Here is a 20,155-nt window from a genome sequence, read left to right on the forward strand (position 1 = left end):
TTGCACACAGGAACAGGCACCTAGCTCAGGCCCACAGCAGGGTGAACTTCATGGCTCTTTGTACTCACGCACTTTATGCCTAAATGGATGCTCACAGCTTCTTTGCCTTGCCATTTTGTACTTTTTCAGCACATTCAAACTTATAGGCCTACAAATTTCTTGCCTTACAGTTTAGTGCAGACGGGAAACCAAGTAGCTTGTCATGGGCATCAACAGTGAACACTCAAGGGTGTGGGCATGTTGCTGTACTGCACTATGCTACATCAATATCACACCCACAGCATGTGACAAAGGCTGAAAGACAAGAGGATAATGTTAGGAGATTGAGATTTAAATTAAAGGATTGGTTGGGCCTGTTCTGAAGGTCAGAATTATTGGGGTTGACATGGAGTGCAAAGAAGAAATGAACATGAAGATTTGATTAAATCCTTGGATCACCAGGTTGAGTTTGTAACTTGCTTGGAACCTTCTATTCCTCATCAGAAATGCAAATTCAGAGTGGAAATGGAAAATGGATTTCTGCACACCCGGAGTGATCAGAACTGTTTTTTGCTGTTTGGCCTCAATGGCTCTTCTTGAGAGATGAGAGGCCCCTCAAAGGTATTAATCAAGGACATATACCATAAAGGTTGAAGACATCTTTAATCATAAAAAAACCTGTATGTGAAGCACAACAATATCTAACTATGTGGAATACTAATTCTAGACACAAGTAATTTTGATCAGGTCAATCCAAGATCTCATCGGTTGCACAAGGACAAGGAGTTGACTTCCTCTTACCTTGAACTCTAAGTATTCACCAATATACTCTGATATGCAGTGCTACCTTTTTTGGGTAACATTGGGGTGGGAGTAAGATTTCAGTAGTACTAACAGCTTTACAATCTCCTAAATTGGAATAAGATCAACACAGATTTTTGCTGCTCAAAAGGCAAGCTGGTTGTTTGTTTTATCTTTGTTTTTGCTGTTGTTCAATAAAAATGTTTTTATCCATTTGAAGACTTTCCAAAATGCGATGCTGTAAAATTTATAATGTTAAGATATCATGCTATAGGCATTAGGGAAAGAGTAACACTCCCTTTAAACAAGGTTCTAATATGGTACACAACTAAGGATGGGTAGTTTGTGTAGCTCAATGATTGTCATTGTAACTGCAGCAACAATAAATCAGACAAGTTTTAATGTTAAATAGCAATACATGTATGAACGCAAGCTTGGATTTCCAATGAAATGCCACCCATACCACCTATGTACTTTACATTTTCATTTCCATCCCACTACATGCACAGTGAAGGACTATTCGTGCTAGCAGCATTTTACCTGGCACTCAGCTGGACTTGAAAAATGGCAATGGTGATTCCACCATTGCTGATTGCATGGTAATGGTGCCATTGAAACATGGTGCATACATAATGATATGAGAAGAGCAAAACTGCATGAGAAAACTCACTGAGTCACAGAAGGTAACCCTCCGTAAGCTTTCTGAAATTGACACTTAGCCACTTTTGGTAAAATTCAGCTCATAGAGGTTTAAAGAGGAGAAGATAAAGATCTGATTATCCTGTAAAGGATAACAACGGCAAATATTTATGTCCTTGAAAACAAAGAAAAGGTGAACCAGAATTACATATGGCAATAATAGAGGATAAGGACATAATGGAACCGCTATTATAATACTGAGGTTTGAAAAATAAAAACATAATAAATATGAGGTGTTTGGGAAATTCAAGCCATTGGGGTGAATTTTTAGAAGCCATTTCAGATGGGGAGGAATGTAGAGACATGAATCAGGACAGAAAAAAATAGATAAATTAATGGAAGCTAGGCTCCTATTCAGATCCAGTTTAGTTTTTAAAACTCAGCATTAAAAATTGATGGAATGAGAAATTTTTATTTCAAAATGCCTTTTCTTCTGAGAAATCTGTTGGAGAATTAAATAATAGGAAATGCAGCGCAAATATTCAAAGGAGGAAGAGATAAATTAATTAGTACACAGACAAATGGAAAAATTGTTAAAATCCATACAGATGTGAGAACTCAGGGCTAGATTTTCATGGAGACTCCAATTTCTAATAAATCCCTATTTCCAACACATCTTGTTTTCACTAACAGGGGAAAGGGACAAGGCATGATATACACATCAAGGAAACTTTGCACAATCATTAAATAGACCCCATTTTCCCTGTTGCAAAGACTTTTACCTATAGTATGCAAGGTACTTTTTTTAGTTAATCTAATTGGTCTTGTAGGGCAAATATGATTTGTTAACTTGTCACCATGTTGTTATTTAATCCTTGGCTCTTTAAAATTGAAAGAAAAAACAGGCTACTTGTACCAGAGTTGAAAAAAAAACTGATCTAGCAGGTATAATTGCATTTGTTGACATCTTCCGAAGGAAACTGTCATTATGGATGCTTGGCTGCTTTCCACATGCTTTACTCGTTTGTTAGGGCAATAACAATGGTACGAGAGGGAAGGGAAGAACTTGAGAGCTCAAAATTTAAACAACGAGGATAAAATCCCAAAGAGCAAGGCAGGCCTTTCAACCAGCAATGCAGTCCACTATAGGTTCATAACCCCTCCAAAATGCCTGCACCCCACCATAGCTGAAACCTAGGCCTCACAGACTGAACATGGAAGTCATGCAGGCCTGTTTACAAGGAACAACAGCAGAGCAGTGAGAGAGATGGGTTATAATCAGAGTGATGTTAAAGAGAAATGAAACTTTAAGCAAGGACTTCCTTCTTTAACTTTAAGGGTCTCTGATAGTGGCATTCATGAGAATATTTAAAAAGCATTTAATAAGGTTATGTTAGAATATTGCGTGCAATTCTGGTCTCCATCCTATCAGAAAGATGTTGTGAAACTTGAAAGGGTTCAGAAAAGATTTACAAGGATGTTGCCAGGGTTGGAGGATTTCAGCTATACGGAGAGGCTGAACACCCTGGGGCTGTTTTCCCTGGAGCGTCGGAGGCTGAGGGGTGACCTTATAGGGGTTTACAAAATTATGAAGGGCATGGATAGGGTAAATAGGCAAAGTCTTTTCCCTGGGATCAGGGAGTCCAGAACAACAGGGCATAGGTTTAGGGTGAGAGGGGAAAGATATAAAAGAAATCTACGGGGCAACGTTTTCACACAGAGGGTGGCACGTATATGGAATGAGCTGCCAGAGGAAGTGGTGGAGCTGGTACAATTGCAACATTTAAGAGGCATTTGGATGGGTATATGAATAGGAAGGGTTTGGAGGGATATGGGCTGAGTGCTAGCAGGTGAGACTAGATTGTGTTGGGATATCTGGTTGGCATAGACGGGTAGGACCGAAGGGTCTTTTTCCATGCTGTACATCTCTATGACTCTATAAAATAGATTACTTATTAAAAATGATGCACTCAGAATTAGTGACAACATTGAATGGGATTTGTTGGAAGATAGGAAGCAACATTTTGGACAACATACATGTTTTTATATTAATTAAAGAGGCTCAGCAAAATATCAGTACAATGAATCTTGGATATGATGACAACCTCAAGGCATAACTAACTTTCAAAAGAGCAGCAAGTTACAAATAGGTCAATCAATATATTAGACAATTTGCCAATACAGTTTAATATAGCAAAACATTGGGACAATCAAAACAATAGTATTTAATTCCTATTAGAAATTCTTTACCCTCATTAATGATTTCACACACAGCACAGGTTGAACCAGACTTCAAAACCATTAAATCCATGAAGTATTTAATATGACCCTGAGCTGAGCTTCGACACCGTACTTCTGATGATTCATATCTCTTGTGTAACTTCACCTCCCTTTACAACATTTGTAGTCAAGCCTTCATTCAACTTAGCTTCAGACAAATTTCCTGCAGGAAAAACTTCCTTCTCTGTTTCTTTAATTCCCTCCTTAAAACTAATTGTGACCAAAATTTTGATAATTTTTCTGAATGTATCTTTCTTTAGCTCAGCAATCTATTTACTTTTATTCTGTGATTGTGAATATTTTGGAGTTTATTTTTAACCTTAAAGACATTATGTAAGTGAAAATGGTTATGGCAATGAAACGAGGCAGTATGCTTGTGATAATGTCATTTTAAGGTGAATGGCAGGAGGTTTACAGGGGATTTGAGGAAAAGATTGTTCACAAAGAGGGTGGTAGGAATCGATTGCATTGCTTGGGAGGACAGCAGAGGCAGGAAACCTCACAACTTTTGGAAAGAACATGGATGAGCACTTAAAATGTCATAACATTCGAGGCTATGGGCCATGTGCTAGAAAGTGGGATGAACATAGATAGTTCAATGCAGACTTGATGATATGAAGGGCCAGTTCAGTGCTGTGGAACAAATACAGTTTAGAAGCATTGTTTAACTTGAAGCATTGAGGATTCAGTGAATAAAACTATTTAAAAACAAATTCACAGGTACAAAAAGGACATGTGCTATTGGAATTAAATGAATATAGAATATGTACACAAGAAAGTACTTCTGCACCACCAAAATCCCATTGGAATGTTGTAGTTCATTCTGAGCGCCCACTTTAGAGAGGATAGATTAGTTTGATGAAAATCCTTGACAGTTTACCATGAGGTGGATGTTGGAGGAATTTGTGACATCAGAAAATCTTAGATTATATTTTCTAACCATTATTAATCATTATTTGGTTAAGATGTTTAAAAATAATGGGGTAGAGAGGAAAATAAACTTTTCTTTAGTAAGGGAAATCAGTTTAAAACTTAACCCAGAAAAAACACAATCTTTACTAAAAGGGTATGATAACTTAGGGTTCACATTCCCATACACCCATAGTTACAAAATCATGTTGGAAATATTTAAAAGATTAGATTCCCTACAGTGTGAAAACAGGCCCTTCAGCCCAACCAGTCCACACTGACCCTCCGAAGAGTAACCCACCCAGACCCATTTCCCTCTGACTAATGCACCTAACACTGTGGGCAATTTAGCGTGGCCAATTCACCTGACCTGCACATCTTTGGACTGTGGGAGGAAACAGGAGCATCCAGGAGAAACCCACATAGACATGGGGAGAATGTAGGTAAAAACAAAGACTGCAGATGCTGGAAACCAGATTCTGGATTAGAGTGGTACTGGAAAAGCACAGTTCAGGCAGCATCCGAGGAGCAGGAAAATCGACGTTACGGGCAAAAGCCCTTCATCAGGAATACAGGCAGAGTGCCTGAAGGGTGGAGAAATAAATGAGGGGAAGGTGGGGAGAAAGTAGCATCGAGTACAATAGGTCAGTGGGGGTGGGGATGAAGGTGATAGGTCAGGGGGGAGGGTGGGGGAAGGTAACACAGAGTACAATGGGTGGATGGGAGTAGGATGAAGGTGATAGGTCAGAGAGGAGGGTGGAGTGGATAGGTGGAAAAGAAGATAGACAGGTCATGGGGACAGTGCTGAGCTGGAAGTCTGGAACTGGGATGAAGTGGGGAAAGGGGAAATGAGGAAATTGGTGAAGTCCACATTGATGCCCTGGGGTTGAAGAGTTCCGAAGCGTTCTTCCTCCAGGCATCGGGTGGTGAGAGAGCGGCGGTGAAGGAGGTACAGGACTTCCATATCCTTGGCAGAGTGGGAAGGGGAGTTGAAATGTTGGGCCACAGGGCGGTGTGGTTGATTGGTGCAGGTGTCCCAGTGATGTTTCCTAAAGCGCTCTGCTAGGAGGTGTCCAGTCTCCCCAATGTAGAGGAGACCTCATTTGGAGCGACGGATACAATAAATGATATTGGTGGATGTGCAGGTAAAACCTTGATGGATGTGGAAGGCTCCTTTAGGGCCTTGGATGGAGGTGAGGGAGGAGGTGTGGGCGCAGGTTTTGGAACGTGCAAACTCCACACGGACAGTCGCCCAAGGCTGGAATCGAACCTGGGACCCTGGTGCTGTGAGGCAGCAGTGCTAACCACTGTGCAAGGAGATAAATATTTAAGAAATTAGAGTAACTCAGGAATTTGGAGAATGGGTTTGAAAATATAATAAATTGCCATGGAAAAATTAACTTTTTTGGTGTTGGTGAACAGCTGAGGACTTGTACATCTACATAAAAATAATATTGTAACTGATCCAATCACATTTATTCATAAGGGTGTAAAGCAACAGGTCAACTTAAATACAATTCTCTTTCATCAGCAGAATAATATGTTGTGCATTGCGAAGTATAGTATTCCTGTCTTCATAAACCAATTTTAAGAGTAAGATGTGCATGTAGCAAGAGGAAAGGAAGAAACAAAGGTTCAATAGGTCATTTATTTAAAGTGTAAGATCTGGTATATTGGGCATTTGGGGACTGTAGCAAGGGAAACAGGTAGTAGGAAAATGAAGGGTTTGTCAATGTTATGGACTTGAAGTAGTGAAGTAAACATGATTGGTGAGGACCACATTCAACCTAAAAACCCATTGCAAATACCAACAAAGGGCCTTCTTAAGGCACAGCATCCATAATCCTGGACCGGGAGACCTGGATTCAAGTCCCATCTCCTCCAGAGATGAATTTTTTTTTAAACCTTACCTTCCCTTTAAGGGAAAAAAAGGGCAGAACTAAAAATTTCCCAGAAAAGCTGAGAAAGACAGACTAAAGTAAGTGAAAATGAAAATATCAGCAAAACAAACGCTCTGACTTGCTGAGTGATGGCCACAGAAGATCAACTGGTAATGTATTAAAGGTCTTGTAAATATCAATAGTATTTCTTGTCAGTGTCAGACTTAAACTATTACATTTCAGACACATATTTGACTGCATTCCAATCCAAAGATGTGCAGGTTAGGTAAACTGTCTGTGCTAAATTGCCCATAGTGTTCATGGATGTGAACGTTAGGTGCTTAGTCACGATAAATATAGGATAATAGGTTAGGGGAGTGCGTCTGGGTGGGTTATACTTCGGAGGGTCAATGTGGACTTGTTGGGACGAAGGGCCTGTTTCCATACTGTAGGGATTCCATGATTCTAGGATTCTATCATTCTCTTAGTGAGAAATGTCATAGATGATAAATACTTTATACAGGATACTAATTTAGTTTAGATATCCTAGTATCATACACAAGATCACCGCTGGTGCTGAATTCTGGGGTCTCTTCCAAATTTGCATTTGAACTGACCATGCAGATTCTAAAAAGTGAAGATGAGATTGGCTTGTTGATTATTTACTTAATGCCTTCGTTTCTAGAGAAAAGTGACACTTTGCTCCTCTTGATTAATCAGTCAAGATCATTCATCATGTATGACCAGATTTGACATTGTACTCAATCAAAAACATATTTCTGATTTTATAACCTCAGTTTGGAGACCAGCAGAAATAAAGGAATAATTCCAAAATCTCTCAATTTGTCTAGAAGCAATAGCAACAATTCAGATTTGCATGTAGTCATAATTCACACACCATGGTTCATTTCATGTGATCAATGAATAAATACCTATAAAAAGTATCAGAGTTAAATAGATCCAAAGTATTGTTTTTCTATTTGCCAAAATTAAAGAACAATAATGCGTGGCATTTATAAAACAAAAGTAAATTAACTTGAAAGTGAACATTAAAATCAATTCCCACTGCACAATGTAATAGCACGAAAAGCCTGCACATGATTAATATGAAACTTTTTTTTCTAATCTTGCAAAGCAGGCCTGAACTACAAAAACAGTAACAAGCAAACAAACATGGGAATTTATGTTAAAAGGCGGGCTTTTGGACCTAGAGGAAATGTCACCCTCTACAGCTGCACTATCCTCCTTCAACCTTTAGGCTATGAATGTTTCTCATTCAGAAAGATATGATCAGTAAGAAAGGAATACATTTGAAAAATCAGGGCGGTGCGGTAACATATTTATATCTACATTTGAACAATTCAAAATAAATAATTTCTTACACTATTGAGAAGACTACGAGAAAAATCTGTCTCCCTCACTATCCTTTACACAATTCTAATTTAATTTCCTCTCCAGGTGCGAGGAAATCCATCTCATCGAATCCAACTAAGCATCACATTCCAATAAGCACATTCATTAAAGAGAAATAAATTTACATACTAGTCCGGTTTTCATTAATGGAAAATAAAACGATCGCACTGTACCTTGCCGAGAGGAGGAGAGAAAAAGCGTAGTTTGTTAAAACGGGAAGTAATCTTCAATAAAAGGCAGTTTCAGGCTGAAAGTGCAAGAACTGTTACTTCCGGGTTGGTCAATTGTACGTCATTTGGTTCAGGTTTGTAACACCATCTCGGTCACAACATGACTAAAAATGGAATCAATTGCTAAAAGGGAGGGTTTTGCTTCTTATACCTACCGTTCATATATGTATAAAGTAATGGCATATATGATAAATAGGAGGGTTCACTGTGCTGTGGAAGAAAGGTGGGTAAAAAAAACTTGTCGGATCAACGGGAGATAATTTGGATAAGCTTTCACAATCACGCAGCTCTCTGGCTGGTGAGCAAGGGAAGCATGATTTAGCGAAATAACGAGCTTACATTGCCAGGCATCGGAGCAGTTCCCACTCTAAGGATCTGATTAATTGTAAAATCAATTTATGTACGTTTTTTTTAAAAGGGGAAGTGCCTGCAATGACTGCAAACGAGGATTGTAAAATTAAGATTCTGCTCATTGCCGGGATTAAACTGGGTTATTTCAAAAGATTCTTCAAAGGGCGTTGTCGGTGCATGGATATTTGTGGGTGGGGGGCGAGGTGGCAGTCTTAGTTCCTGTAATAGAATCCAAGGGCTGAAAAAAAGCATTGCGCCATGTCGGGTGTGAAAACACTGGGTAAATGCTATTTCTGCCGCAGCACAACATTTTGCAATGCTGTTTCCTGTTTGTATTTTAAACCTGCAATTACAGTTATTATTTTTCCCTCAACAGTAGACATGATACGTTTCCACAATGAGTGTCATATTATTGGTTATTGCTCTGATTATAAACCTGGCAAAGTATCCCGCACAAGGGTTTAAAACAACGCCAGTGTCCCTTTAAATGTGTGTTGTCACCTTCAATGTCTGGCCTTGACATTGAGGCTCCCCTCCCTTTGATACTATCATTAAATTTCGCCACCAAAATGTGATGTTGAGTACCTTACCACAATGCAATTTAGGGGTGTGTAAAAAAAAATACGACTAGGTAAAGGGAGATCGAGTTTAGAATGCACTACAGTACAGAGTTGTATATATTTCAAAATTTGTAGGATTGGGATTTTCAGGGTTTTTTAATAGAATCGATTTGTTACAACACAGAAGGCCATTTAGCCTATCCTATGTATGCCAGTTCTCTCAGAACAATGCTCAATCCAAGTCCCTGCTTTTTCTGGCGGTTCAGCATTTTTTTTTCTAAATACATATACGGGGTATTCTGTTTTCAAAGTGCTTCTACTGTACACTCTGGCAGTGCGTTCCTAAAACCACTCAACCTGGGTTTTTTTTTAAAAAGGGATTTTCTTCATGTTGCCATTAGTTCTGTAACTATCCATCTTTTATTGGTTTCATCTGCTTCTGGATCATTTGAAGAATGGAAACAGTTTCTCTCTGTGTAAACTGTCCAGACTTATGTTTCCTCTTTTTTTTTTTCTTCTGCACAGATATAAGGCTCATGCATGCAGTGACTTCCAAAACTGAAAGTTAATGTTGGTGTAGGTTTGCTCGCTGAGCTGGAATGTTCATTTTCAGCCAATTCATCACCAAACTAGGTAACATCTTCATTGAGTCGCCGGACGAAGCACTGCTGATGATTCCTGCTTTCTGTTTATATGTTTGGGTTTCTTTAGGTTGATGATGTCATTTCCTTTTTTTTTCCTCAGGGGGTGGTAAATGGGCTTCAAGTCAGTGTTTATTGATAGAGCACATGAACATCAACTAGCCAAAAAAACCACATGACCCTCTCTCACTAGTATCCTTACATACAGATAAGGAAGGGCACCACTTCGACTGGGACAAAACATCCATCCTAGGACAAGCCAACCAGAAACGTGTATGAAATTCCTAGAAGCATAGAATTCCGGTTGGAATGCCATCAACAAACACATTGACTTGCACTCCATTTACCATCCCCTGAGAAAACAAACTGGAAATGATATCATGATAGGAAGTGACATCACTAACCTAAAGAAACCCAAGCATATAAATAGAAAGCAGGAATCATCAGCAGTACTTCATCCGGAAGCTCACTGAAGATGTTACCTAATAGGTGATGAAACCCATTTTCAGCAAGCAAAGCTACATCCAGAACCTCAACCTGAGCTACAAATGTTCTCAATTTACTGAAAGTTAATGTATCAGCACGAGTTGGCATGCATGGACCCTCAAAATGGCTATGCAACTATGCACTCAGAAGGAACATTGTCACAGTGGTCTGTATTGTTCTGTTCTCTATCTTCTCTCAGGAAAACAGTATCATCTTCACCAATCTTATCCACACAACTGAAATCCTTTATCCCTTTATCTATTATTATAAAACTTTTCTAAAGCCTTAAATTCTTACTAAAATGTGTCTCCCAGACTTGCACATAACACTCTGACTGGGCAAAGCCAGTGTTAAAATCATAAGACATTGGAGCAGAAATTAGGTCATTCAACCCATCGGGTCGTCTTTGCCATTCAATCATGGCTGATAAGTTTCTCGGCCCCTATTCTCCTGCTTTCACCCTGTAACCCTTGAACCCTTGACAATCAAGAACCTATCTATCTCAGTCTTAAATATACTCAATGACGTGGTCTCCACTGCCTTCTGTAGTAGTGAATTCCTTAGATTCACCACTCTCTAACTGAAGATGTTTCTCCTTATCTTCATCCTAAAGGGTCTTCCCTTTACTCTAAGGCTATGCCCTTGGGTCCTGGTCTCTCCTACCAATAGAAACATCTTCCCAACATCCACTCTTTCCAGGCCATTCAGTATTCTGTTTCCATTAGATCCCCCTCCTCCTCCTAAACTCTATCAAGTGTAGACCTGAGATCCTCAAATGTTCCCCATATGTTAAGCTTTTCATTCTTGGGACCATTCTCAATAACCTCCTCTGAACCCACTTCAGAGCACATATCCTTTCTGAGACAGGGAACCATCAACTGCACACAATATTCCAAATGTGGTCTGACCAGAGCCTTATAGAGCCTCCGAAGTACATCCCTGCTTTTATATTCAAGTTCTCTCAAAATAAATGCTAACATTGCATTTGCCTTCCTAACTACTGACTCAACCTGCAAGTTTGCCTTGACAGAATCCTGGGCTAGAACTCCCAAGTCTCTTTGCACTTCAGACTTTTGCATTTTCTCCCCCTTTAGAAAATAGTCTATGCTTCTATTCTTCTTACCAAAGTGCATCACCTCACACTTTCCTATGTTGTACTCCATCTGCCACTTTGTGCACTCTCCTAACCTGTCAAATCCTTCTGCAGCCTCCCCAATACTACCTGTTCCACTACCTATCTTTGTATCATCTGCAAACTTAACCAGAATGGCCTCAGTTCCTTCATCTAGATCATTAATATGTGAAATGAAAAGTTGTGGTCCCAACACTGACCCTTGCAGAACACCACTTGTCACTGGCTGCCATCCTAAGAAAGACCCTTTTATCCCCACTGTCCGCTTTCAGACAGCCAATCGTCTATCCATGCTAGCACCTTGCCGCTAACACCATGAGCGCTTACTCAACAGTTGAAAAATGGTGCTGGAAAAACACAGGCCAGGCAGCATCCGAGGAGCAGGAGAATCGACGTTTCGGGCATAAGCCCTTCTTCAAGAGCCTCCTATGCGGCACCTTGTCAAAGGCCTTCTTGAAGTCCATGTAGATAGCATCCATTGGCTCTCCTTGGGTCTAACCTGCTCATTATCTCCTCAAAAAATTTTATCAGATTTGTCAGTCATGACCTCTCCTTGATGAAACCATGTTGACTTTGTCCTTCTTTACCATACATTACCAAATATTCAGAAAACTCATCCTTTGCAATGGATTCCAAAATCTTACCCACTATTGAGGTTAGGCTTATTGGCCTGTAATTTTCCATCTTTTGCCTTACTTCCTTTTTGAACAGGGGTGCCATGTTTCCAGTCTTCTGGGACCCTCCTAACCCTAATGATTACTGAAAGATCACCACTAACACCTCCACTACCTCTTCAGCTATCTCATTTAGAGTTCAAGGATGTAGTCCATCTGGTCCAAGTGATTTATCCAATTTCAGACCTTTCAGTTTTTCTAGCACCTTCTCCTTGATGATGGCCACCATACTCCGCTCTGCCCTCTCACTCTCTTTAATTTTTGGGATATTACTCGTGTCTTCCACCATAAAGACTGATTCAAAATAATTATTCAGTTCCTCAGCCATTTCCTTGTTACTACTATTTCCCCATCGTCATTTTCCGGCAGTCCAGTGTCCACTATGGTCTCTCTTTTGCCCTTTATATATCTAAAGAAACTCTTACAGTCTTCCTTTTTCATTACTGGCTAGCTTACCCTCACATTCAATCTTTTCCGTCCTTTATTTATTTATTTTTGCCTTCTGTTGGTCTTTGTAAACTTCCCAATCCTCTGGTTTCCCACTGCCCTTCGCCACATTATATGCTTTCTCTTTTTTTTAATGTTATCCCTCACTTCCCCAGTCAGCCACGGTTGCCTCATCCTCCCTGTACCATGCTTCTTTTTCTTAGGGATGAATTTTTGCTGTGTGTCCTGAATTACTGCCAGAAACGCCTGCCATTGCTGTTCCACTGTCTTTCCTGCTAGGCTCCTCTCCCAGTCAATTCTACCCAGCTCATCCCTCATTCCTCTGGAGTTGCCTTTATTCAGCTGTAATACCATTACCTCTGGTTTTATCTCTCTCTCTCTCTCTCTCTCTCTCTCTCTCTCTCTCTCTCTCTCTCTCTCTCTCTCTCTCTCTCTCTCTCTCTCTCTCTCTCTCTCTCTCTGAATTTACTATGCAATTTGAATCAGACGATCACTGCCTCTTAAGGGTTCCTTCAGTTTAAGCTCCCTTATCAAGTCTGTCTCATTGCACAATACTAAATCCAGTATTGGCTATTCCCTAGTTGGCTCCACAACAAGCTGCTCCAAAAAGCCATTTTGTAGACATTCCCCAAATTCCTTTTCTTGCAATACACCACCAACCTGATTTTCCCAGTCCACCTGCATATTGAAATTCCCCATGATCACTGTAACCTTTTCTTTCTTACTCTAGAAGATGGAGAGAGTGTGTATCTTGCATCCCAGCTCCTGACTACTACTGTTCAGAGGTCTATAAATAACTCCAAATTTTTTACCTTTGAAGTTCCCTAATCCTACCGACACTGATTCTACACCATCTGACCCAACTGCATTTCTTATTATTAATTTAATTTAATTTCATTTCATTTCTTACTATAAAGGCTCAATCTAATTTCCTTGCTGTTGTATGCCACAGCTCAGTTTATAAAGTCCAAGATTCCTATTGTTGTTGATCAATTTATTTCGAGTCAATTGCATAACCAAAATTGTATTCTTTTTCAACTCCTCACAATAACGATGATTTGTTTTACTTAATTTATGTTTGCTTATCTGATACTGTTGAGTATTGAACTAATAAATCTAGGATAATATTGCTAATGACCTATAGGGAGACAGTAGTGTAGTGATAATATCACTGCACTAATAACCCAGACGCCAGGCAAGCATTCCAGAGTGATAGGTTAAATCACACCACAGCAGCTGGTGTAATTTAAATTTGATTTAAATCTATCATTGATTGTTGTAAGAAAAACAGGAATTCACTTCAGGGGAGGAAATTTGTTGTTCTCATCCAGTCTGGCCTGTATACTGACCCACAGCAATGTGACTGATTGATTCTTAACTTCCCTCTGAAACAGTCCAGCAAGTCACTTCAAAGGGTTTGCTGGCAATGACCAATACCCATAAAGAATTAATTGAAGAAATACTTGTTCTTTCTTTTCAGCCTGGATATTTCCCTGTTCCATCAGATATTGTTGAGATTTTATAATTTTAAAAATTCTAATAATCAGAGTGAATAGAGGAAAAAGCCAGTTGTCGACCGACCAGCAGTTTGTAGACCTGAAGTGTGCTGTGCATATGTTTTTGCCAGAAATAGATTTAGAAATCATATTCTCGTCTTCTGTTATACAGCCACATTTTGATTGAAAAATGTTTTACATCGCTAGAACTTGAAGCATACTCAAAATTCCCCCTTTCCAATAGATTATAAAGTATTAAAGCAATTTGTAATGCACATAAAATTCAGATTGGCAGTATTACATGGGGAGAAGTTTTATTATCCAAGATGTACAGGAAAAATTCTGAAAATAAATTAAAATTGACTCTAACCACCATCAATATGTTTAGTCATAGTCATAGAGATGTACAGCATGGAAACAGACCCTTCAGTCCAACCTGTCCATGCTGACCAGATATCCCAACCCAATCTAGTCCCACCTGCCAGCACCCGGCCCATATCCCTCCAAACCCTTCCTTTTCATATACCCATCCAAATGCCTTTTAAATGTTGCAATTGTACCAGCCTCCACCACATCCTCTGGCAGCTCATTCCATACACATACCACCCTCTGCATGAAAAAGCTGCCCCTTGGGTCTCTTTTATATCTTTCCCCTCTCACCCTAAACCTATGCCCTCTAGTTCTGGACTCCCCGACCCCAGGGAAAAGACTTTACCTATTTATCCTATCCATGCCCCTCATAATTTTGTAAACCTCTATAAGGTCACCCCTCAGCCTCCAACGCTCCAGGAAAACACTTCTCACTTAACCAGGACAACACTAAAAGGTCATAAAAAATAGGAGCAAAAATAGGCCATTCAGCCCATCGTGTTTTAGGCCATTCAACAAGATCATGGCTGATCTGATCATTCTCGATTCCACTTTCCTGAATTTTCCCTCAACCCTTGATTTCCTTAGTGATTAAAAATCCATCTCTTCAGCCTGAATATACTTAATGACCCAGCTTCAATAGCACTCTGTGGGTTATATTAAAACAATTCCAGAAATTCAGCACCCTCAGTGGAAATTCATTCTCACCTCATGTGTGACCCCTTATTCTGAGATAATGCCCACTGATCTGAGCCTTTCACAAGGAGACACCACCAAGTTGGACGTTAGGTGAGTAACCTGCTCTTGACAAGCTAGCAAGTCACTTAACCATATTATCATTTGGTAGTACAGAACTTGGATATTACTGAAAATATTAACATTTTGTCAAAACTTTTCATCTTGCACTTATCAGGACAATTTGCAAGAGATACTAGTGTAGAGGGAGAAGAAAATAAATTTACACTGTGCGAGAAGAGAGTGATGTCTGTTTGACAAATACACTCCAATTGGTATAGGTAATGCCAAAGAAACCTCATCAGTTAGAGATGACTGATGGTTAACTGTCAGCATCTTTCAATTTAAACCATGTAAATTGCCTCTGATTAGTCAAATGTTGCCCTGAGAAATTAAAAGAGAATGGCTGATGCCTGTTTTATTGAGTTGAAACAGATGCAATTTATGTATATGTTCTTTCTGTCTGCAAAGAACAAAGCCCTGTGGTTTAATATATGCAGCTTACATTACATGCATCGCAAGCCCAACTGAAAAAATGTAATTGGTTGTCAGCTTAATTCGTAACACAAATCAGTATTATTTAGCAAATGTTTTCCTATTGCAAAATCAGTGTTTTTGAGTTTTGCCTACTTGTCTATAACAAACAGCCAAAGGGACATGCAATTTGATACAATTCACCATCTTTTGTTTGAACACCAATCTGGGGGAAAAGCACAGAAATGCTCCCGGAAATGTTAATGACATTGCTTTTTCAATGCGAAACATGTCTCCCAATGCAATTGGGCAATTGTAATAACCATCTGAAATGGGAGCCAACCAATGTAACTTGCTTTGACTTGTGGGAATCACATATCACATTATTTTGTTTTCGTACACTATTACTATTGTAGTTTAATCTCCATTACACATTTTAAAGATCAAGTTGAGAGGGCTACATTACTGTGATCTCTCAGAGGGGCCTTTTTTTTTTTGTTAGAGCATGGATCGTTACAGCAAAGTACCGGTCCTTTCGCCCTCGATATTGTGCTGACCTCTGGAACGAATCTGAAGCCGATCCATCCTACAGTATTCCATATGTTTATCTAATGACCATTTAAATGCCCTTAAAGTTGGCGAGTCTATTGCTGTTGCAGGCAGTGCATTCCACCCCCCCCCCCCCCCCCCCCCCCACTACTCTGAGTGAAGAAACTACCTTTGACATCTGTCCTATATCTACCCCCCCTCAATTTAAAGCTATGTCCTCTCGTGCTAGCCATTACCATCCAAGGAAAGGGGTCTCACTGTCCACTCTATCTAACTCTCTGATAATCTTATGTCTCAACTAAGTCACCTCTCAAACTTTTCTCTAACGAAAACAGCCTCTAGTCCCTCAGCCTTTCCTCATAAGGCCGTTCCTCCATACCAGGCAACATCCTAATAAATCTCCTCAGCTTCCACATCTTTCCTATAATGCAGTGACCAAAACTGTACGCAATACGCCAAGTGTGGCTGCACCAGAGTTTTGTACAGCTGCAGCATGACCTCGTGGCTCCAAAACTCAATCCCTCTACAAATGAAAGCTAACATACCATATGCCTTCTTAACAGCCCTATCAACCTGGATGGCAACTTTCAGGGATCTATATACATGGACACCAAGATCTCTTTGCTCGTGTACACTACCAAGAATCTTACCATTAGCCCAATACTCTTTATTCTTGTTTCACCTTCCAAAGTGAATCACCTCACACTTTTCTGCATTAAACTCCATTTGCCACCTTTCAGCCCAGCTCTGCAGCTTATCCATGTCCCTCTGTAACCTGCAACATCCTTCAGCACTATCCACAACTCCTCCAACCTTAGTATCATCTGCAAATTTATTAACCCGTTCTTCTATGCCCTCCTCTAGGTCACTTATAAAAATGACAAACAGCAGTGGCCCCAAAACAAATCCTTCAGGTACTGAACTCCAGGACGAACATTTCCCATCAACCACCACCCTCTGTCTTCTTTCAGCTAGCTGATTCCTGATCCAAATCACCCTTAATCCCATGCTTCCGTATTTTGTGCAATAGCCTACTGTGGGAACCTTATCAAATGCTTTACTGAAATCCATATACATCACATCAACTGCTTTACCCTCATCCACTGTTTGGACACCATCTCAAATAACTCAATAAGGTTTGTGAGGCATGACCTCCCCTTCACCAAACCATGTTGGCTATCCCTAATCAACGTATTCCTCTCTGGATGATTATAAATCCTATCTCTTATAATCTTTTCTCATACTTTGTCCACACAGAAGCAAGACTCACTGGTCTATAATTATCAGAGTTGTCTCTACTCCCCTTCTTGAACAATGGGACAACATTTGCTATTCTCCAGTCTTCTGGCACTATTCCTATAGACAATGACAACATAAAGATCAAAGCAAAAGGCTCTAAATCTCTTCCCTGGCTTCCCAGAGAATCCTAGGATAAATCCCATCTGGCCCAGGGGACTTACCTATTTCCAGAATTGCTAACACCTCCTTGTGAACCTCAATCCCATCTAGTCTAGTAGCCTATGTCTCAGTATTCTCCTCAACAACATTGTCTTTTTTTCCAGTGTAAATACTGACAAAAAAAAATTCATTTCGTGCTTCCCCTATCGCCTCAGACTCCACACACAACTTTCCACTACTATCCTTGATTGGCCCTAATCTTTCCTTAGTCGTTCTTTTATTCTTGATATACTTATAGAAAGTTTTACGGTTTTCCTTGATCCAATCTGCCAATGACTTCTCATGTCCCTTCCTGACTCTTCCTAGCTCTCTCTTTAAGTCTTTCCTGGCTAACTTGTAACTCTCAAGCGCCATCTTTACATTAGCCTCCTTCTTCCTCTTGACAAGAGATTCAACTTCTTTAGTAAACCTCGCTTATCGAGGACATGCAGTAGCTGTTCCTTGAACAAGCTCCACATTTCAATTGTGTCCATCCCCTGCAGTCTCCTTCCCCATCCTGTGCATCCTAAATCTTGCCTAATTGTATCATAATTGCCTTTTCCCCCAGCAATAACTCTTGCCCTGCAGTATATACCTATCCCTTTCCATCGCTAAAGTAAGCATAACCAAATTATAGTCACTATCAACAAAGTGCTCACCAACCTCCAAACTTTAGCACCTGGCCAGGTTCATTACCCAGGATCAAATCTAGTGTGGCCTCAACCTTTGTTGGCTTGTTTACATACTGTGTCAGGAAACCATCTTGCACACACTGAACAAAAATGGACCTATCTAATGTACTTGAACCATAATATTTCTAGTCAATATTTGGAAAGTTAGCTTTTTATTAAATCGATATGCTTGATCCAACCACAGAAGTTGAATTCTGTCCTAACACAATTAAATTACTTCTAATTCATTGACGGATTTAGGTGTGCTGGCAATATCAGGATTCATTATCCTCTTATAACTGCCCTTGAAATGGTGATGATGATTTGCCTCTTTAGAGCACTGCAAAGTATTCTCACAAAATGTTGTGTCGCGAGTTATTAAAGTTTTGTTGTAAAAGCTTTGATATAACTGTACGAGTCATTTCTGAGGGCTGTTAAAAGTCACCTTAATTCCTGTGAATCTGGAGTGACTTATGAGTTCAACTGGGCAAAGTTCTCTGATTTCCTTCCTGAAAATACATTAATGAACCTGATGGGTTTTTTTATCCCAGATATATTTATCACAAAATGAGACTATCATTGTATACCCATTGCTTCTTGAAACAAAATTGCTTCTTAAAGAAAGCTAATTTGATTTGAACCAAAGACAAGTGCCAAGAACAAAAGCTGCTACACCTGACAATACGGTCACAAGGTCACAGACCCGTAAGGACTGCTGAAATACCAGGAGTTTGCAGAAAGAAAAGATGAAAGTGTAAGAATTCTAGTTTTGGAGAGTAACAGCGGTTGTGAGGAAGAACTTCAATGGGACCAAATGTTCATGAATTCCTTTGCTTTGTGGAACCCTTGATTCCTGAAATGAATCTACCACTATGTTGAGCTTCTGAACTGTTTTTTTTTTTTACAAAAAACCTAGTTAGGAACAGCAATTGTATAGAATTCCAAGAAAAAGTATTTGAATACCACCCTCAGGAGAGTTTTGATTTAGGGATGGACAAAAAGAAGTATGAAGAAATCAAATGCTATTCATTTGAAGGAAGTGTGGGCAGTGTGAAAGTGTTGAAGAACAAGGAACTTTCTGTCACTTCTCAATGCCTGTCCACCATCTACAAGGCACAAGAAAGGAGTATAATGGAATACTCTCCACTTGCCTGGATGAGTGCAGCTCCAACAATACTCAAAACTCAATACCATCCAAGATATAACAGCCTCCTTGAGAGGCATCTCTTCTAAAACAAAACCTTCAACATTTCTTTCCTTTAACACCGATGTTCAGTCACAACAGTGTGTTTCATTGATAAGGTGCACTATAACAATTCACCAAGGCTGTTCAGCCAGCATCCTCTAAACATGCAACCTGTCCTACCTGAAAGGGCAAGGGCAGCAGATACATGAGAGCATCACCTGGCAAATTCACCTCCAAGTCAAACACCACCCTGACTTGGAACCATGTCACCATTCCTTCATTGTTTCTAGATCAAAATTCTGGAATTCCTCCTCAGTAGCATGTGTTTGTGTGTGCGTGTGTATATATTTACCAGATAGACTGCAGCAGTGCAAGAAGGCAACTCATCACCACTCTCTCTGAAGGACAATTATGGAATGGCAACAAGTGGTGCTTTTATCAATGACAATCACATTCTGTGAATGAACTAAAAAAAATGCAATATGTCACTTTCAGATCTAACATGAAATATAATAATGTTATGATCAATATTTCTCAGTGGATCTTCCACTAAATGATTACTAATTAACACTGTTTCATGATGCAATACTAACACCAAGATAGCTTCATCCCTAGTTAGTTCCACAATATATTTCTCCAAGGAACTGCCACAAAAACATTCAATAAATTAAGCTTCTAGATCATCCTTGCCAATTTGTTGGTCCCTGCCTATATGAAGTCTTTCACAATTATTACATAGCCTTTGTTATAAGCACTAATAATATATTATTTCATACTCTTTTGCTAATGGTATGACTACTGTTAGAGGACCTATAA

At 39.6% G+C, this 20,155-nt stretch overlaps 1 protein-coding gene across 1 annotated transcript in view; it reads right to left on the reverse strand.

Annotated features, from left to right (window-relative positions):
• cyribb (CYFIP related Rac1 interactor Bb) overlaps window positions 1–8,213 on the reverse strand; it is a 185,487-nt gene extending 177,274 nt beyond the window's left edge. The window contains exon 1 of the mRNA XM_043688537.2: window positions 8,075–8,213. The gene's annotated coding sequence lies outside the window, so the exon portion shown is untranslated. The remainder of the gene's footprint in view (window positions 1–8,074) is intronic.
• Window positions 8,214–20,155: the final 11,942 nt, after the last annotated feature.

Source organism: Chiloscyllium plagiosum, unplaced genomic scaffold (genome assembly GCF_037043375.1).
Source record: "Chiloscyllium plagiosum isolate Xiang-an unplaced genomic scaffold, Cpla_swu_hap1 HiC_scaffold_4, whole genome shotgun sequence".
NCBI classification, from domain to species: domain Eukaryota; kingdom Metazoa; phylum Chordata; class Chondrichthyes; order Orectolobiformes; family Hemiscylliidae; genus Chiloscyllium; species Chiloscyllium plagiosum.